Below are 22578 nucleotides of genomic sequence, written 5' to 3'. Positions count from 1 at the left end.
TGCATTTTTTAGGACACTGGTGAGTCTTTTTCTGACGTCCGTGTACATTCTCGGTATCGCCTGCCTAGAGAAGTGGAACCTAGATGGTATTTGGTAACGGGGGCACACTGCCTCAATAAATTGTCTAGTTCCCTGTGAACTAAAGGCGGATACTGGACGCACGTCTAACACCAACATAGTTGTCAAGGCCTCAGTTATCCGCTTTGCAACAGGATGACTGCTGTGATATTTCATCTTCCTCGCAAAGGACTGTTGGACAGTCAATTGCTTGGTGGAAGTAGTAAAAGTGGGCTTACGACTTCCCCTCTGGGATGACCATTGACTCCCAGCAGCAACAACAGCAGCGCCAGCAGCAGTAGGCGTTACACGCAAGGATGCATCGGAGGAATCCCAGGCAGGAGAGGACTCGTCAGAATTGCCAGTGACATGGCATGCAGGACTATTGGCATTCCTGGGGAAGGAGGAAATTGACACTGAGGGAGTTGGTGGGGTGGTTTGCGTGAGCTTGGTTACAAGAGGAAGGGATTTACTGGTCAGTGGACTGCTTCCGCTGTCGCCCAAAGTTTTTGAACTTGTCACTGACTTATTATGAATGCGCTGCAGGTGACGTATAAGGGAGGATGTTCCGAGGTGGTTAACGTCCTTACCCCTACTTATTACAGCTTGACAAAGGCAACACACGGCTTGACAAATGTTGTCCGCATTTCTGGTGAAATACTTCCACACCGAAGAGCTGATTTTTTTGGTATTTTCACCAGGCATGTCAACGGCCCTATTCCTCCCATGGACAACAGGTGTCTCCCCGGGTGCCTGACTTAAACAAACCACCTCACCATCAGAATCCTCCTTGTCAATTTCCTCCCCAGCGCCAGCAACACCCATATCCTCCTCATCCTGGTGTACTTCAACACTGACATCTTCAATCTGACTATCAGGAACTGGACTGCGGGTGCTCCTTCCAGCACTTGCAGGGGGCGTGCAAATGGTGGAAGGCGCATGCTCTTCACGTCCAGTGTTGGGAAGGTCAGGCATCGCAACCGACACAATTGGACTCTCCTTGTGGATTTGGGATTTCGAAGAACGCACAGTTCTTTGCGGCGCTTTTGCCAGCTTGAGTCTTTTCAGTTTTCTAGCGAGAGGCTGAGTGCTTCCATCCTCATGTGAAGCTGAACCACTAGCCATGAACATAGGCCAGGGCCTCAGCCGTTCCTTGCCACTCCGTGTGGTAAATGGCATATTGGCAAGTTTACGCTTCTCCTCCGACAATTTTATTTTAGATTTTGGAGTCCTTTTTTTACTGATATTTGGTGTTTTGGATTTTACATGCTCTGTACTATGACATTGGGCATCGGCCTTGGCAGACGACGTTGCTGGCATTTCATCGTCTCGGCCATGACTAGTGGCAGCAGCTTCAGCACGAGGTGGAAGTGGATCTTGATCTTTCCCTAATTTTGGAACCTCAACATTTTTGTTCTCCATATTTTAATAGGCACAACTAAAAGGCACCTCAGGTAAACAATGTAGATGGATGGATACTAGTATACTTATGGATGGACGAGCGACTGCCGACACAGAGGTAGCTACAGCCGTGGACTACCGTACTGTGTCTGCTGCTAATATAGACTGGATGATAATGAGATGAAATCAATATATATATATATATATATATAATATCACTAGTACTGCAGCCGGACAGGTATATATATTTATTATGTAATGACTGCTGACGGACCTGCTGGACACTGTCAGCTCAGCAGCACCGCAGACTGCTACAGTAAGCTACTATAGTAGTATGTATAAAGAAGAAAGAAAAAAAAAACCACGGGTAGGTGGTATACAATTATGGATGGACGAGCGACTGCCGACACAGAGGTAGCTACAGCCGTGGACTACCGCACTGTGTCTGCTGCTAATATAGACTGGATGATAATGAGATGAAATCAATATATATTATATCACACTAGTACTGCAGCCGGACAGGTAGATATATTTATTATGTAATGACTGATGACGGACCTGCTGGACACTGTCAGCTCAGCAGCACCGCAGACTGCTACAGTAAGCTACTATAGTAGTATGTATAAAGAAGAAAGAAAAAAAAAAAACACGGGTAGGTGGTATACAATTATGGATGGACGAGCGACTGCCGACACAGAGGTAGCTACAGCCGTGGACTACCGTACTGTGTCTGCTGCTAATATAGACTGGATGATAAGGAGATGAAATCAATATATATATATATATATATATATATAATATCACTAGTACTGCAGCCGGACAGGTATATATATTTATTATGTAATGACTGATGACGGACCTGCTGGACACTGTCAGCTCAGCAGCACCGCAGACTGCTACAGTAAGCTACTATAGTAGTATGTATAAAGAAGAAAAAAAAAAAAAACACGGGTAGGTGGTATACAATTATGGATGGACGAGCGACTGCCGACACAGAGGTAGCTACAGCCGTGGACTACCGTACTGTGTCTGCTGCTAATATAGACTGGATGATAAGGAGATGAAATCAATATATATATATATATATATATATATAAATAATATCACTAGTACTGCAGCCGGACAGGTATATATATTTATTATGTAATGACTGATGACGGACCTGCTGGACACTGTCAGCTCAGCAGCACCGCAGACTGCTACAGTAAGCTACTATAGTAGTATGTATAAAGAAGAAAGAAAAAAAAAACCACGGGTAGGTGGTATACAATTATGGATGGACGAGCGACTGCCGACACAGAGGTAGCTACAGCCGTGGACTACCGTACTGTGTCTGCTGCTAATATAGACTGGATGATAAGGAGATGAAATCAATATATATATATATATAATATCACTAGTACTGCAGCCGGACAGGTATATATATTTATTATGTAATGACTGATGACGGACCTGCTGGACACTGTCAGCTCAGCAGCACTGCAGACTGCTACAGTAAGCTACTATAGTAGTATGTATAAAGAAGAAAGAAAAAAAAAAAACCACGGGTAGGTGGTATACAATTATGGATGGACGAGCGACTGCCGACACAGAGGTAGCTACAGCCGTGGACTACCGTACTGTGTCTGCTGCTAATATAGACTGGATGATAAGGAGATGAAATCAATATATATATATATATATATATATATATTATCACTAGTACTGCAGCCGGACAGGTATATATATTTATTATGTAATGACTGATGACGGACCTGCTGGACACTGTCAGCTCAGCAGCACCGCAGACTGCAACAGTAAGCTACTATAGTAGTATGTATAAAGAAGAAAGAAAAGAAAAAAACCACGGGTAGGTGGTATACAATTATGGATGGACGAGCGACTGCCGACACAGAGGTAGCTACAGCCGTGGACTACCGTACTGTGTCTGCTGCTAATATAGACTGGATGATAATGAGATGAAATCAATATATATATATATATAATATCACTAGTACTGCAGCCGGACAGGTATATATATTTATTTATTATGTAATGACTGATGACGGACCTGCTGGACACAGTCAGCTCAGCAGCACCGCAGACTGCTACAGTAAGCTACTATAGTAGTATGTATAAAGAAGAAAGAAAAAAAATAAAACCACGGGTAGGTGGTATACAATATTATATATATATTATATACAATTTTATATATATTAAACTGGTGGTGACTGGTGGTCAGGTCACTGGTCACACTATCAGCAACTTGCAAGTAGTACTCCTAAGCAGACAATCACAATATATATTATACTGGTGGTCAGTGTGGTCACAATGGCAGTGTGGCACTCTGGCAGCAAAAGTGTGCACTGTACGTTATATGTACTCCTGAGTCCTGCTCTCAGACTCTAACTGCTACCCACTGTCAGTGTCTCCCCCACAAGTCAGATAATATACAGTCACACTATCTATCACTTCAGCAAGTAACTAGTACTCCTCCTAATGCTCCCCAAAATTACTACTGTGTCTCTCTCTACTGTCTCACTCTCTTCTCTATAAACGGAGAGGACGCCAGCCACGTCCTCTCCCTATGAATCTCAATGCACGTGTGAAAATGGCGGCGACGCGCGGCTCCTTATATGGAATCCGAGTCTCGTGATAGAATCCGAGCCTCGCGAGAATCCGACAGCGGGATGATGACGTTCGGGCGCGCTCGGGTTAACCGAGCAAAGCGGGAAGATCCGAGTCGCTCGGCCCCGTGTAAAAAAACATGAAAAACATGAAGTTCGGGCGGGTTCGGATTCCGAGGAACCGAACCCGCTCATCCCTAATATACACCAGGAGATGGAACTTGTTCCCTAACCCTGTTATAATAACTTGGTGGAGAATTGGCTTGCAAAAGATCATATTGCACATAGTGAAAGGAGCAGCATTCTTCAAAAACCTGCAGAAAGCACAGACTATAGATACAGTACAGAGTAAAACTGCAAGAGTAATACTCTGCAGAGACTTTTTCACAGCATGACAGGTGCTGGAAGCTGTGGTGCCACACAAACAAAGGCAAGTCCAAGTGGTGCATTGTCTGCATGGTTGTGGACAGGACCGTCTTTTCATATGGGCTCAATGGGCAGTTGCCCAAGGGCCCCAGGAGTACAGCTGATAGCTGAGGGTCCCCTTTTTCCAGGGGTACCTCATTTTTGAAAATCAACCAACTTCAAAGCAATGGTCCCCATCCGAGCCTGTTAATTGCTCTTCCCTGCCAGCTACTGTATCTCGGGTTCTGTCTGACTGTCTGAGTTTTTCTGAGGGTATACGCCAAAAGCTGGGACTCTCCCTTTTTTGCAGGACATTAGCAGCTTGTCTTTACTATGGGGGTCATTCCGAGTTGATCATAGCTGTGCTAAATTTAGCACAGCTACGATCATTCACACTGACATGCGGGGGGATGCCCAGCACAGGGCTAGTCTGCCCCGCATATCAGTGCCGCCCCCCCCCCCCCCCCCCCACAGAAGTGCAAAGGCATCGCACAGCGGCGATGCCTTTGCACTTCAAGAGTAGCTCCCGACCAGCGCAGCTTTAGCGTGCTGGCCGGGAGCTACTCGTCAATCCCCGGCCCGCAGCGGCTGCGTGTGACATCACGCAGCCGCCGCGGCTCACCCCCCCCAGCGGTCTGGCCATGCCGCCGTCCAGCACCCTCCCACCCAGCGACCGCCTCTCCCTCAGAGGCGATCACTAGGCAACGACGGCTGGCATGCGCCGGCACACTGCGGCACCGGCGCACTGCGGCACCGGTGCATGCGCAGTTTCCGACCCAATCGCTGCGCTGCGAGAAACTATAGCGAGCGATCGGGTCGGAATGACCCCCTATGCCCAGAACCAGAGATATCAGCCTTCCAGCAGCTGGTCCTTGTTCCAGCTCCACATGCTTGGTATGCAGTTTTTTTATATTTTCATTGTGGTTTGCTCTGGCACTTGAACTGTGATCCCCAAGTCCCAATTATCTCCTGTAAGGTGTGACTCTCTAGTTTTTTTTATCCCATTGAAGGCTAAGAAATCAATTTCCAGGAACTAGAGATATCTACAGTCAAGAAAAGGACAGTTTGGTGCCGCACAGGACCCTAAAAGAATTTTTTTGTGTAATGGGCTTTTATGAAATTTGTACCTTGTAAACCAACAGTGCATATGCATGCGAAATGCCTGTATAGGTCTTTAAGGAGTTACTGTGGTTGGTGGTGCACCCAGAGTCAATAGTACATGTTAATGTTAGCAAAAGAAAAAGAGAGACTCTGTGTTGGGGCACGCTTGAAAAACTAAAACTTAACTTTTAATTATAGCATGATAAAATTTATGGTACACAGTTCAACACACATATAGTTTATAACATTTAAGGAGAAAAAATATAATAATAAATAATTCTCACTTTAAGAAGTAATAATTTTGGAGTAATAATTTTCCAAATGATATTATTATTTGTGGTGACAGTGACACCTGAGATGAAAATATTAAGAAATCTGTTTCTGCATAGGAGAAAATTCTTCCAATGCCTGTTATAATGGTGTGTCCTGGTAACGATTAATCTGCTATTTCAAAATCTAGAAATTTATGAGTCAAAAATAGCAATATGCCAAAGAACTCTAGATGAGTGTATGATCAGAAGGAAAATTCTATAAGAAGGAGGAAAATTAGGAATGAAAAGTGGTAATGGTCAAAGGTTGCTCCACCACCTCTACTTTTCACACAGAGATATTTATTACTGCTCCTAATATTCCCTGGAAGTCTCCCATCCAGGTACTGATCAGGCTAATCACTGCTTAGCTTCCAAGATCAGACGAGATTGGGCGTAGCCAGTGAGATATGGCAGTAATATCACATAGATTGTGAAGAGAGAATGTATGGTTATTGACATATACCTGTTAGGGTACTTCTGCTGTCCATTAATACGCACAGTTATCCTGTTACTTTAAGCATTGCAGGATAGTTATTTAACTGTCGTCAGGATGAGAGAGTACCGAACCAGTAAGTTTCAGGAAACGTATAGGTTCAGAGCCCGTCTTCTGCTGTCCACTGTCATATAATTTAATACAGCGGACAGTGGATGAGAGAGGCGGGTTTATCTGTGCCTATTGAATAAAAGTATGAAACTACACAGATATCTTAAGATTTCTTATAATAGTGCATATTCCCAGTACATACTATTAATCCTAATAGTGGTATGCAAGGAGATTTTCGCTATTAGCAATGCCCCTGAATTAATGCAGAGGAAGTTCAAAAGACAATTATAAGTGATATCTGAAACTATACGTAATAATCTGAAATTTTGTCTCACTAACTGGAGTATGGGAGTGAGAGAAAAAAAAGGGGAATTTATGAAATAAGGTAAAGTAACCTAACACTATGAATAATAAATAGCAGATTTGGCAAAAATTAAACAATTAAGGACAAAAAATTTTTTGTGTCAAATATACGATACCAGGAGGTGAGTGGGCTGAACCGTGCACTGTTCAGCACCACTAGTCACAGACGGCCGTTTCACCTGGAGGTGGCTTGTTCACTGTGTGAAGTGATAGTGGAAGAAGGTCTATTTAAGGCAAAAAGGAAGGGGTGGTCTAAGAATTTGGGAGTGGTCTAAGAAGTTTGGACCAATCTCTGAGAAGAGGGAATTTAGAATGCGTGATGTCACTCAGACATCCTGCATATCACTTCCGGTTTTAAATTCGGAAGATGTTATTGTAAATCTGCATGGAGCCATGTATAGGGTTAAATAGTGCTTATGATATGGCACTAGAGAGGATAGTATTTAGAATTAATTACTAGGGCCGAGATCGAAGTATTGGCTCTATTGCCATTAGTTTAGCAGTCACTGGAGTTGTCAAGGACGCGTTCCTGGATACGGTAACGTCATTTCCGGTCGAAAAGACCGGAAGTGGCGTTGATTGCCGTTATACTGGGTTCGTGTAAGGCTCAAATGAGAAGATCACATGGGGCTGAGGATAACTGGATATGGGTCACTAATAAAGTGAGGGGGTATATATTAAATAGGATGGTGTGGCCACACTAGGAGAGAATACTCCGTGATCTGCGATGGCATGAGTGTACCGTCTTACAGGAAATGTTCAGTGGCGTCACTTCCTGTTTATATCTCAGCATTCCCAGTCTACAGACTTGTGTGGGGATATATCAGGAGATGGACACATTGCTTCCGGTTTAGAAGGCCGGAAGTAGTGAAAGTGTGACCTTTAATAGGGCTGTTTAAATGGTAGTTGTAGACTGGGGATAGCTAATAAGGCCTGCGGAATACTGTAGGAATGTAAAATTTAGTGTTTAGATGTCCCTATTGGTGGGACCATGTACGAAGTAAAAACTCCGTGACCGGAAGTAGCGTCGGAGCAGTAAAAGCTCCGTGACCGGAAGTGGCGTCGGAGCGCATAGTTCAGAGAGAGGCTTGGCTACATAATTTCTGTTCTAAAAGGACAGGAAGGGCTGTGTGTAACCATAATTGTGGACAGAAACAAAAACAAAAAACAAAAACAAAAACCCAAACGGAAGCAAAAACAAAAACCAAAATTGTAAAGGTGATCTATCAATAATGTTTAAGTTATGTTGATTGCTGAGCAACCATAAGGTAAATATAATAAAATAATATAATAAAATAAAAATAAAATAAAAATAAATAAAATAAAAATAAAATTAAAATTAATAATAATAATAATAATAATAATAATAATAAAAATAAAGAAATGTAGAATTAGGAGTTTGCATTTATAATATTTGTATAAGGATTGTTAGTTGATAATAAAGAAGAAGAAAGAGGGGATAATGAATTATTGAGAGGGAAAAAAACCAAAAATTAGGAAGAAATAGTAAATATTGATGAATGATGATAATTAAATAATAATAAAGAAGGTTTGAATAATAACCAATAATGATAATTATATAATAATTTTTAGCTCATTTGGAATAATAGTCTAGTAGAAGCTTATGGGGATATTATATTCAGCAAGGTGCAAATTGGTTTGTTGAGAAAAAGGAGAAAAAAGAAAAAGGAAAAGGGGGAAATTAAATTTATTGCAATTACTGTGGTGAAGCAGAGAAGGTTGTATAATAATCATTAAATTGGGTGAATTGTGAGTGACTGTAGTGGGAGTAAAGTTAGGTGCCAAGTAGGTGCAATAGAAGTGTATTGTGATGGGTTTGCATGTGAATAAATGGGTGAATCAAGGTGCGGGTGTGTAGGAAATGTCTTATGAGTGTGAGTGAGTGTAAATGTGAAGGAATAAGTGGGATTATTGAATGAGAGAGTGATTGGATAGGGGTAGATAGGCATATATATATATGAGTGTGGGTTGGTGTAAATCTGAGAGACTAAGTGAAAAATTGTTGAGTGAAGGGGTGGATTGAGTGAGAACAGATAAAAGGAAATTTATTAGAAGGGAAAAAGGTTGGATTGGGGAACATTAGTATAGGTATCTTATGGAACATCAGATAAAAACTCCATAATTTATGTGTTCGTTCATGCCTTGAGGCGCAAGACAGTTAAGTTTGAAGGTCCATTCAGATTCATGTTTAAGCAATTCCTGCATCAAATCTCCTCCGCGTATTCCTAAGTTGATTCTTTCCAGACCAAAGGCTTTGAGTTCTTTAGGGTTGCCCTGATGATGTTTGAAGAAGTGGCGCGCCACTGATGTTAGTTTTTTCATTTTTTTATAATCAGATGATGCATTTCTTACAGAGCCTACGTGTTCCAGGATACGTTGTTTTAGGGCTCTTGTGGTAATGCCCACATATCTCATGTCACAGCTACATGATATGCAGTATACAACTCCAACTGCATTGCAGTTGATAAATTGGTTAATTGATTTCTCTTCTCCATAGCGATCAATAATAGAAGATTTTTTAACCATGTGTGGACATGCTTTGCAATTTCCACATGGGAAGGAGCCCTTGATGGTTGGCTGTTTTTTAGGGTTTTTGGTGAAATGGCTACTGGTGAGTTTCACATTTCCCCCCTACAGTGGAAAATATCCCCAAGGGGGAATTCCTACGTCTGAAAAGAAATTGTTCAAATTCTTCAATTTTCTTAGAGAAAAGCATTGAATTAACTACAAGATTACGTGAACGTGGCTACAGTCATAGGTCTATCAAAAAAGCCAAATGGCACACCAGCCAGACACCGAGGGACAAGTTGATCTTTCCACAGACAAAAACTCACAGATTACGGGAACAAGATAATAAGCTCAGATTCGTGGGTACCTTTTGTAGAGAGTGGAAGGAGATACAAGAATCCATTAACAGACACTGGCCAGTCTTACTTCTAGACAAAGACCTAGCAGAAACAATAGGACAAAAACCCTCCATGAGTTGGAGAAGGTCCAAAAATCTTAAAGACAAACTCACCAGTAGCCATTTCACCAAAAACCCTAAAAAACAGCCAACCATCAAGGGCTCCTTCCCATGTGGAAATTGCAAAGCATGTCCACACATGGTTAAAAAATCTTCTATTATTGATCGCTATGGAGAAGAGAAATCAATTAACCAATTTATCAACTGCAATGCAGTTGGAGTTGTATACTGCATATCATGTAGCTGTGACATGAGATATGTGGGCATTACCACAAGAGCCCTAAAACAACGTATCCTGGAACACGTAGGCTCTGTAAGAAATGCATCATCTGATTATAAAAAAATGAAAAAACTAACATCAGTGGCGCGCCACTTCTTCAAACATCATCAGGGCAACCCTAAAGAACTCAAAGCCTTTGGTCTGGAAAGAATCAACTTAGGAATACGCGGAGGAGATTTGATGCAGGAATTGCTTAAACATGAATCTGAATGGACCTTCAAACTTAACTGTCTTGCGCCTCAAGGCATGAACGAACACATAAATTATGGAGTTTTTATCTGATGTTCCATAAGATACCTATACTAATGTTCCCCAATCCAACCTTTTTCCCTTCTAATAAATTTCCTTTTATCTGTTCTCACTCAATCCACCCCTTCACTCAACAATTTTTCACTTAGTCTCTCAGATTTACACCAACCCACACTCATATATATATATGCCTATCTACCCCTATCCAATCACTCTCTCATTCAATAATCCCACTTATTCCTTCACATTTACACTCACTCACACTCATAAGACATTTCCTACACACCCGCACCTTGATTCACCCATTTATTCACATGCAAACCCATCACAATACACTTCTATTGCACCTACTTGGCACCTAACTTTACTCCCACTACAGTCACTCACAATTCACCCAATTTAATGATTATTATACAACCTTCTCTGCTTCACCACAGTAATTGCAATAAATTTAATTTCCCCCTTTTCCTTTTTCTTTTTTCTCCTTTTTCTCAACAAACCAATTTGCACCTTGCTGAATATAATATCCCCATAAGCTTCTACTAGACTATTATTCCAAATGAGCTAAAAATTATTATATAATTATCATTATTGGTTATTATTCAAACCTTCTTTATTATTATTTAATTATCATCATTCATCAATATTTACTATTTCTTCCTAATTTTTGGTTTTTTTCCCTCTCAATAATTCATTATCCCCTCTTTCTTCTTCTTTATTATCAACTAACAATCCTTATACAAATATTATAAATGCAAACTCCTAATTCTACATTTCTTTATTTTTATTATTATTATTATTATTATTAATTTTAATTTTATTTTTATTTTATTATATTATTTTATTATATTTACCTTATGGTTGCTCAGCAATCAACATAACTTAAACATTATTGATAGATCACCTTTACAATTTTGGTTTTTGTTTTTGCTTCCGTTTGGGTTTTTGTTTTTGTTTTTTGTTTTTGTTTCTGTCCACAATTATGGTTACACACAGCCCTTCCTGTCCTTTTAGAACAGAAATTATGTAGCCAAGCCTCTCTCTGAACTATGCGCTCCGACGCCACTTCCGGTCACGGAGCTTTTACTGCTCCGACGCTACTTCCGGTCACGGAGTTTTTACTTCGTACATGGTCCCACCAATAGGGACATCTAAACACTAAATTTTACATTCCTACAGTATTCCGCAGGCCTTATTAGCTATCCCCAGTCTACAACTACCATTTAAACAGCCCTATTAAAGGTCACACTTTCACTACTTCCGGCCTTCTAAACCGGAAGCAATGTGTCCATCTCCTGATATATCCCCACACAAGTCTGTAGACTGGGAATGCTGAGATATAAACAGGAAGTGACGCCACTGAACATTTCCTGTGAGACAGTACACTCATGCCATCGCAGATCACGGAGTATTCTCTCCTAGTGTGGCCACACCATCCTATTTAATATATACCCCCTCACTTTATTAGTGACCCATATCCAGTTATCCTCAGCCCCATGTGATCTTCTCATTTGAGCCTTACACGAACCCAGTATAACGGCAATCAACGCCACTTCCGGTCTTTTCGACCGGAAATGACGTTACCGTATCCAGGAACGCGTCCTTGACAACTCCAGTGACTGCTAAACTAATGGCAATAGAGCCAATACTTCGATCTCGGCCCTAGTAATTAATTCTAAATACTATCCTCTCTAGTGCCATATCATAAGCACTATTTAACCCTATACATGGCTCCATGCAGATTTACAATAACATCTTCCGAATTTAAAACCGGAAGTGATATGCAGGATGTCTGAGTGACATCACGCATTCTAAATTCCCTCTTCTCAGAGATTGGTCCAAACTTCTTAGACCACTCCCAAATTCTTAGACCACCCCTTCCTTTTTGCCTTAAATAGACCTTCTTCCACTATCACTTCACACAGTGAACAAGCCACCTCCAGGTGAAACGGCCGTCTGTGACTAGTGGTGCTGAACAGTGCACGGTTCAGCCCACTCACCTCCTGGTATCGTATATTTGACACAAAAAAATGTTTTGTCCTTAATTGTTTAATTTTTGCCAAATCTGCTATTTATTATTCATAGTGTTAGGTTACTTTACCTTATTTCATAAATTCCCCTTTTTTTTCTCTCACTCCCATACTCCAGTTAGTGAGACAAAATTTCAGATTATTACGTATAGTTTCAGATATCACTTATAATTGTCTTTTGAACTTCCTCTGCATTAATTCAGGGGCATTGCTAATAGCGAAAATCTCCTTGCATACCACTATTAGGATTAATAGTATGTACTGGGAATATGCACTATTATAAGAAATCTTAAGATATCTGTGTAGTTTCATACTTTTATTCAATAGGCACAGATAAACCCGCCTCTCTCATCCACTGTCCGCTGTATTAAATTATATGACAGTGGACAGCAGAAGACGGGCTCTGAACCTATACGTTTCCTGAAACTTACTGGTTCGGTACTCTCTCATCCTGACGACAGTTAAATAACTATCTTGCAATGCTTAAAGTAACAGGATAACTGTGCGTATTAATGGACAGCAGAAGTACCCTAACAGGTATATGTCAATAACCATACATTCTCTCTTCACAATCTATGTGATATTACTGCCATATCTCACTGGCTACGCCCAATCTCGTCTGATCTTGGAAGCTAAGCAGTGATTAGCCTGATCAGTACCTGGATGGGAGACTTCCAGGGAATATTAGGAGCAGTAATAAATATCTCTGTGTGAAAAGTAGAGGTGGTGGAGCAACCTTTGACCATTACCACTTTTCATTCCTAATTTTCCTCCTTCTTATAGAATTTTCCTTCTGATCATACACTCATCTAGAGTTCTTTGGCATATTGCTATTTTTGACTCATAAATTTCTAGATTTTGAAATAGCAGATTAATCGTTACCAGGACACACCATTATAACAGGCATTGGAAGAATTTTCTCCTATGCAGAAACAGATTTCTTAATATTTTCATCTCAGGTGTCACTGTCACCACAAATAATAATATCATTTGGAAAATTATTACTCCAAAATTATTACTTCTTAAAGTGAGAATTATTTATTATTATATTTTTTCTCCTTAAATGTTATAAACTATATGTGTGTTGAACTGTGTACCATAAATTTTATCATGCTATAATTAAAAGTTAAGTTTTAGTTTTTCAAGCGTGCCCCAACACAGAGTCTCTCTTTTTCTTTTGCTAACATTAACATGTACTATTGACTCTGGGTGCACCACCAACCACAGTAACTCCTTAAAGACCTATACAGGCATTTCGCATGCATATGCACTGTTGGTTTACAAGGTACAAATTTCATAAAAGCCCATTACACAAAAAAATTCTTTTAGGGTCCTGTGCGGCACCAAACTGTCCTTTTCCTGATCATTTACGCTGATTAAATCTTCAGCTTCAGGTTCCAGCACGGACAGGACATTTATGTCCCTTTAAGCCGAATTTTGGCATATTATTGATACGGTACACTTATTTATCACACACACTCCTACAAGAACGCATATCATCTATACTTTCTTTGCTCCTTAATTTTTGACATTAAACCAGTTCTAGCATGGCTTCCTTCAGCCTTCGCAATGAACTAAGCAGTAGACACGTTTCATTACAAAATGTAGAAGATATTTTTAATAGTGGAACAGATTTATCCTCAGGCAACGTAGGATGGGACTCAGAACTTAATAAACTAAGATCTTGTCTACAGAAAAGAATGCGCTCCTCATGGGATGTCAAAACTCTGGAAAGTTATGTAAAAAACAAAATTACCCCTAGAGGCTTAAGACCTAAGATCTTCCCGACCTTTCAACTAACCACAGAAAGTCTAACAACGGAATGGGAAGCTGCACTTCTGAAATGTTCCCAAGACCTTATGGCTATTCTAATCAAGCATAATCATTTAGTACTTAATGCATGTGAAAAAGAAATAGAAGACCTAGGCAAAAGCCTTGAGGAATGGGAAACCAATACCAAATTTCAACAAACTTTTGAAAAGATCAAGAAAGAACTGGAACCCTACGAACAAAAAATTATTGATAGAAAGAAGAGTAAATTTGCAAGAGATATGAAGGACTTTAAGACAGGCAATATATTTCGCTGGAGCAAAACACCTAGACACAGAGATCATACGCAATCGCAAGACAGATACACTTCCTCTGAGACAGAATCATCAGGGGGAGAAGAATATTCGGACCCTGGCAACTCGGAAGGAGAAACATATAACTATAGGGATGATTTCACAAGCCATACATAGACTCATTTTTTAGGATTAGACAGGAGGGGAGGAAGACCAAGATTTCGACAAAGAGGAAGACGAGGAGGGGGAGCAAGAAACCAACGAGAACAAACCAACTGGGAACCCAGATACCCAGTCAGAAACAACAGGAAGAAGTAATACAGGAGACGAATCTCAGAATTATTAATCTTTCAGACAGAACCCTTACTGATGACCACACCACTCTCTTATCCAAGGGATTATCCTTCTCGCCGACACAACCATTGGATCGTTTCCTTTGGGAAAAGGATCTAAAACTTTTTGGGCGTAAACTGCTTCTTCGAAAATTCTTTACAACACGCCAAGAATCCCAATGGGAGAACGATGCAGAACACAATCAAACAGGAGAACTACTTACTACAGAAGAAATAGAGGCCTTAGCAGCATTGGAGGAACTCCATACTGAAGATATAGATACAACAGATACTCCTACGAGACCAAAATGCAAGAAAAAATCAACCTTTTTTCCTCCTGAACATATCTCACCGGAAACTAGAGTATTTCAAGAATTGGTAGCTCGTGATTTAGATAAAATCTACACCAAGTCCAAATCGAAACCACCCTATGGTGACAACTTGAGCAAGGCAGAAAGAAGAACTTTGCGCGAAATACAGTCCTGGTCGGATATAGTAATTAAGCCCTCTGACAAGGGGGGCAACATTGTTCTCTGGCCTAAAACAATGTACATTATCGAGGCAATGAGACAACTGGGGGATATACAATGTTACAAACAAGTAACTTTCGATCCTACTGACAACTTTAGGATCGCCCTCACAAGAATCCTAGATCGGGCATACTCCCAAGGTACGTTGACCAAGGAGGAAACTGAGTATTTAACAACTACCAAACCTAAAACACCTACATTATATCTTCTACCCAAGGTCCATAAAAACACTTCCGTACCACCAGGACGACCTATTGTATCAGGACAGGGTGGAATTCTGGAAAAACCGAGTACCTTTTTGGATTTGCACTTACGGCAACACGTGTTGAATCTTCCCTCATATTTGCGAGATACAACGGACATACTCCAGAAGCTACATGATGTCCAACTCGATGACAACCACCTATTGGTAACATTAGACGTAGAATCACTCTACACCAGCATCAATCATCAGATCGGTATAAAAGCAGTCAAATACTTTTTGGAAATGGCCGGCAAAAGTGAATTTCATGATTTATTAATTGAATTATTGGAGTTCGTACTAACAAGGAACTACTTCACCTTCAACGACAGGTTTTATCTTCAAACTCGCGGCACAGCGATGGGCGCGGCTTGCGCACCAACGTATGCGAACTTGTATTTAGGTTGGTGGGAGAGGGAAATTGTGATGCATCCCAATAATGAGAAATACACACGACATGTAGTTGCGTGGTGGCGCTATATCGATGATATCATCCTGATCTGGGAAGGTGATAGACGCCTGCTAGTAACATTCATTGAGGAGTTGAACACCAATGACAATAATCTCAAACTCACACATCACATCAGCAAGGACTCAGTATGCTTTCTCGACCTTGTGATCTCTAGAGCACCCGATGGCCTGATAGAAACAAAACTATATCGCAAAGAAACATCCACAAACAGCCTTTTACATCAAACCAGTGCACATTTCCCCCCTACAGTGGAAAATATCCCCAAGGGGGAATTCCTACATCTGAAAAGAAATTGTTCAAATTCTTCAATTTTCTTAGAGAAAAGCATTGAATTAACTACAAGATTACGTGAACGTGGCTACAGTCATAGGTCTATCAAAAAAGCCAAATGGCACACCAGCCAGACACCGAGGGACAAGTTGATCTTTCCACAGACAAAAACTCACAGATTACGGGAACAAGATAATAAGCTCAGATTCGTGGGTACCTTTTGTAGAGAGTGGAAGGAGATACAAGAATCCATTAACAGACACTGGCCAGTCTTACTTCTAGACAAAGACCTAGCAGAAACAATAGGACAAAAACCCTCCATGAGTTGGAGAAGGTCCAAAAATCTTAAAGACAAACTCACCAGTAGCCATTTCACCAAAAACCCTAAAAAACAGCCAACCATCAAGGGCTCCTTCCCATGTGGAAATTGCAAAGCATGTCCACACATGGTTAAAAAATCTTCTATTATTGATCGCTATGGAGAAGAGAAATCAATTAACCAATTTATCAACTGCAATGCAGTTGGAGTTGTATACTGCATATCATGTAGCTGTGACATGAGATATGTGGGCATTACCACAAGAGCCCTAAAACAACGTATCCTGGAACACGTAGGCTCTGTAAGAAATGCATCATCTGATTATAAAAAAATGAAAAAACTAACATCAGTGGCGCGCCACTTCTTCAAACATCATCAGGGCAACCCTAAAGAACTCAAAGCCTTTGGTCTGGAAAGAATCAATTTAGGAATACGCGGAGGAGATTTGATGCAGGAATTGCTTAAACATGAATCTGAATGGACCTTCAAACTTAACTGTCTTGCGCCTCAAGGCATGAACGAACACATAAATTATGGAGTTTTTATCTGATGTTCCATAAGATACCTATACTAATGTTCCCCAATCCAACCTTTTTCCCTTCTAATAAATTTCCTTTTATCTGTTCTCACTCAATCCACTCCTTCACTCAACAATTTTTCACTTAGTCTCTCAGATTTACACCAACCCACACTCATATATATATATGCCTATCTACCCCTATCCAATCACTCTCTCATTCAATAATCCCACTTATTCCTTCACATTTACACTCACTCACACTCATAAGACATTTCCTACACACCCGCACCTTGATTCACCCATTTATTCACATGCAAACCCATCACAATACACTTCTATTGCACCTACTTGGCACCTAACTTTACTCCCACTACAGTCACTCACAATTCACCCAATTTAATGATTATTATACAACCTTCTCTGCTTCACCACAGTAATTGCAATAAATTTAATTTCCCCCTTTTCCTTTTTCTTTTTTCTCCTTTTTCTCAACAAACCAATTTGCACCTTGCTGAATATAATATCCCCATAAGCTTCTACTAGACTATTATTCCAAATGAGCTAAAAATTATTATATAATTATCATTATTGGTTATTATTCAAACCTTCTTTATTATTATTTAATTATCATCATTCATCAATATTTACTATTTCTTCCTAATTTTTGGTTTTTTTCCCTCTCAATAATTCATTATCCCCTCTTTCTTCTTCTTTATTATCAACTAACAATCCTTATACAAATATTATAAATGCAAACTCCTAATTCTACATTTCTTTATTTTTATTATTATTATTATTATTATTATTATTATTATTAATTTTAATTTTATTTTTATTTTATTTATTTTTATTTTATTTTTATTTTATTATATTATTTTATTATATTTACCTTATGGTTGCTCAGCAATCAACATAACTTAAACATTATTGATAGATCACCTTTACAATTTTGGTTTTTGTTTTTGCTTCCGTTTGGGTTTTTGTTTTTTGTTTTTGTTTCTGTCCACAATTATGGTTACACACAGCCCTTCCTGTCCTTTTAGAACAGAAATTATGTAGCCAAGCCTCTCTCTGAACTATGCGCTCTGACGCCACTTCCGGTCACGGAGCTTTTACTGCTCCGACGCTACTTCCGGTCACGGAGTTTTTACTTCGTACATGGTCCCACCAATAGGGACATCTAAACACTAAATTTTACATTCCTACAGTATTCCACAGGCCTTATTAGCTATCCCCAGTCTACAACTACCATTTAAACAGCCCTATTAAAGGTCACACTTTCACTACTTCCGGCCTTCTAAACCGGAAGCAATGTGTCCATCTCCTGATATATCCCCACACAAGTCTGTAGACTGGGAATGCTGAGATATAAACAGGAAGTGACGCCACTGAACATTTCCTGTAAGACGGTACACTCATGCCATCGCAGATCACGGAGTATTCTCTCCTAGTGAGGCCACACCATCCTATTTAATATATACCCCCTCACTTTATTAGTGACCCATATCCAGTTATCCTCAGCCCCATGTGATCTTCTCATTTGAGCCTTACACGAACCCAGTATAACGGCAATCAACGCCACTTCCGGTCTTTTCGACCGGAAATGACGTTACCGTATCCAGGAACGCGTCCTTGACAACTCCAGTGACTGCTAAACTAATGGCAATAGAGCCAATACTTCGATCTCGGCCCTAGTAATTAATTCTAAATACTATCCTCTCTAGTGCCATATCATAAGCACTATTTAACCCTATACATGGCTCCATGCAGATTTACAATAACATCTTCCGAATTTAAAACCGGAAGTGATATGCAGGATGTCTGAGTGACATCACGCATTCTAAATTCCCTCTTCTCAGAGATTGGTCCAAACTTCTTAGACCACTCCCAAATTCTTAGACCACCCCTTCCTTTTTGCCTTAAATAGACCTTCTTCCACTATCACTTCACACAGTGAACAAGCCACCTCCAGGTGAAACGGCCGTCTGTGACTAGTGGTGCTGAACAGTGCACGGTTCAGCCCACTCACCTCCTGGTATCGTATATTTGACACAAAAAAATGTTTTGTCCTTAATTGTTTAATTTTTGCCAAATCTGCTATTTATTATTCATAGTGTTAGGTTACTTTACCTTATTTCATAAATTCCCCTTTTTTTTCTCTCACTCCCATACTCCAGTTAGTGAGACAAAATTTCAGATTATTACGTATAGTTTCAGATATCACTTATAATTGTCTTTTGTACTTCCTCTGCATTAATTCAGGGGCATTGCTAATAGCGAAAATCTCCTTGCATACCACTATTAGGATTAATAGTATGTACTGGGAATATGCACTATTATAAGAAATCTTAAGATATCTGTGTAGTTTCATACTTTTATTCAATAGGCACAGATAAACCCGCCTCTCTCATCCACTGTCCGCTGTATTAAATTATATGACAGTGGACAGCAGAAGACGGGCTCTGAACCTATACGTTTCCTGAAACTTACTGGTTCGGTACTCTCTCATCCTGACGACAGTTAAATAACTATCCTGCAATGCTTAAAGTAACAGGATAACTGTGCGTATTAATGGACAGCAGAAGTACCCTAACAGGTATATGTCAATAACCATACATTCTCTCTTCACAATCTATGTGATATTACTGCCATATCTCACTGGCTACGCCCAATCTCGTCTGATCTTGGAAGCTAAGCAGTGATTAGCCTGATCAGTACCTGGATGGGAGACTTCCAGGGAATATTAGGAGCAGTAATAAATATCTCTGTGTGAAAAGTAGAGGTGGTGGAGCAACCTTTGACCATTACCACTTTTCATTCCTAATTTTCCTCCTTCTTATAGAATTTTCCTTCTGATCATACACTCATCTAGAGTTCTTTGGCATATTGCTATTTTTGACTCATAAATTTCTAGATTTTGAAATAGCAGATTAATCGTTGCCAGGACACACCATTATAACAGGCATTGGAAGAATTTTCTCCTATGCAGAAACAGATTTCTTAATATTTTCATCTCAGGTGTCACTGTCACCACAAATAATAATATCATTTGGAAAATTATTACTCCAAAATTATTACTTCTTAAAGTGAGAATTATTTATTATTATATTTTTTCTCCTTAAATGTTATAAACTATATGTGTGTTGAACTGTGTACCATAAATTTTATCATGCTATAATTAAAAGTTAAGTTTTAGTTTTTCAAGCGTGCCCCAACACAGAGTCTCTCTTTTTCTTTTGCTAACATATCTACAGTCAAGCAAGCTTCCCTCCCACCAGAAAAAGATGAATATTAAGACCCCTCCACAATCCACCCCTCCCCTGCGTATTAAACACCCCCTACCACCCTGGAAGTCATGTACCGGAGGCCCCTTATTCAGTCCAATGCCCCCTTCTACAGTTTAGTGTTCTCCCTTACTACTCCGGGTCCTATATGCTGAGTGGAAGATAGGACACCCGCTACTGCCAACTGGGTATCAAAGCTGCTGCTGATAGCACCCCCCACCCCTATGCTGTAGGATGTGCACTGCTTTGCCCAGGAGCATACACTGCTGTTTAGCTGGTCCTGGGTATGGATACCTGTACAGTGTAAGTACCAGACTCCCCCCTTTTTGGAAAACAGTGCTGATACATGTCCTGGGAAAAAATTACTAAGTTGCTGGAAAAACCTGATAACATGGAAGGCATAATTAAGGCCTTGCCAATTGAATGTCAAAAAGATATGGAGGCAATAGAACCAAGAGATGGGATGTAGCATCTTGCGGCACGGCCTGAAAATGCTTACTCAAATGTCCCAACCAGCTCAAGCTCCATACGAGTTAGTCACTTTCTTAAAAAAATGACTGACTTATGACGTGGAAGAGTATCTGACCACCTTTGAGGGAACTGCCAAGCGTGTGAGCTGGCATAAAGAACAGTGAACTGGCCTGTTGAAAACCTTTCTTTCAGAACCTCAAAAAGCTTACTTTAACTTTAGCACTACAAATACTCTGGACTATGAGAAGCTAAAATCTGAAATCCTGACTCAACTGGGAGTTACACTGTCAGTCTGAGCGCAACAGGTGCACTGCTGGGTGTACTTCATGGACAAGCCTCCCTACTCACAAATGAACAAGCTCATCCACCTGACCACAAATGGTTACAACCAGAGACATTAAGTGGACCTCAGATAGTAGAGTTCTCATGTTATTTGAGGTCTCTGCCCATGGTTTTACGCAAGTGGGTGAGCCATGGGGACCCTAAGAGAGCTGACCAGTTAGTAGAGATGGTGGAGAGATATCTGGCAGCAGAGGAACTACTGGCCATACTGCAGCGGCCCCTAGATGCATGACAGTGCACCTCAGTAAAACCTGGTAACACTGTTCCACACAAAAGACTTGACAATCATGTGCTTAAATGTTATACTGTAGGTGTGATATGCCAGGACATGTTGTTGCTAATTACCCAGTTATTCAAGAACCCATGCAATGTGCTGCTGCCTTTGAATGTCACAGAATGTCATTCTTTACCAGGATAGCCTGTACTGTTTTACCTTCAGATGAGCCCAAAAAACAAATGTTAAGAAGACAACTGAATAGAGGCATTATTACACTCTGGAAGCTTAATTACCCTTGTCAACAATTCAAATTTCCAGAGAAAAACTTTTGGTGTGACTTGCATACATGGGGACACCCACCATTATGCCACTTGTGGTCCAACTATTGTAAAGGTGGGAATGGTCCCTTCCTTGGTACATGATGCTATATTAGGGTGAGATTTTCCCCATTTTTGGAAAATGTGGGGATCCTGTATGGTCACAGGTGTGAACAGTATAGAGCCAGTTGGACGTACTAGTGGTATGCTATCTGTGTGTGTGTCCTCTGAACTCTCTGACCCATGTCCTTTTGCTAGTATGGCTGGGGAGGTAAAGATTATGAGTATCAAAATGAGGTACTCCCTCAATGAAAAGGAGAAGCTGTAGATGGGGTATGCAGTTAACATACCGCCCGTTGGAATCCCACCTGTCGCAATAATGAACTATACCACTGCCGGAATACCGGCAAGGTATGTGATTCCCCCTTTATGGGTGTCCATGACACCCATAAAGGAAGATCAGAACCTGTGGCACGTGAAGCTCGACACTTAGCACGCAGCGTGCAAGTGCAGCAAACCCATGAGGGGCTTCATTGTACTCTCCCCTCTGCCAGCATTCTAGTGACTGGGATACCAATGTTGGTATACTAACATTTGGCATCCCGTGTGGTGGGATCACATACCGATCCTGTAGAGAGAGCTGAAAGTCTGCCTAACCTTGAGGTGAGAAAGGAACTGTTTGCATCAGAACAGTTAAAAGACACCACCTTAATAAAAGCCAGAAAAAATGTGGAAGTTATTAATGAGGAGCCAGTAAAACCTGGTGACAGGCTTGTGTATCCACATATGGCTGTAATGGATCAGTACGGGATCCCGGCGGTCGGAATGCCGACACCGGGATCCCGACCGGCACAATCCCGACAGGGG

The 22578-nt window shown here is 40.6% G+C and overlaps 1 protein-coding gene and 3 pseudogenes across 1 annotated transcript in view; 2 read left to right on the top strand and 2 right to left on the bottom strand.

Annotated features, from left to right (window-relative positions):
• Positions 1–22578, bottom strand: part of LOC135011479 (retinol dehydrogenase 7-like) — a 237440-nt gene that overhangs the window by 116644 nt on the left and 98218 nt on the right. The window lies entirely within an intron of this gene.
• Positions 6182–6300, bottom strand: LOC135054206 (5S ribosomal RNA; annotated as a pseudogene).
• Positions 12915–13033, top strand: LOC135054195 (5S ribosomal RNA; annotated as a pseudogene).
• On the top strand, positions 19721–19839 carry LOC135054184 (5S ribosomal RNA; annotated as a pseudogene).

Source organism: Pseudophryne corroboree, chromosome 2 (assembly GCF_028390025.1).
Source record: "Pseudophryne corroboree isolate aPseCor3 chromosome 2, aPseCor3.hap2, whole genome shotgun sequence".
Lineage (NCBI taxonomy): Eukaryota > Metazoa > Chordata > Amphibia > Anura > Myobatrachidae > Pseudophryne > Pseudophryne corroboree.
This window is presented reverse-complemented; position numbering and strand designations above follow the sequence as displayed.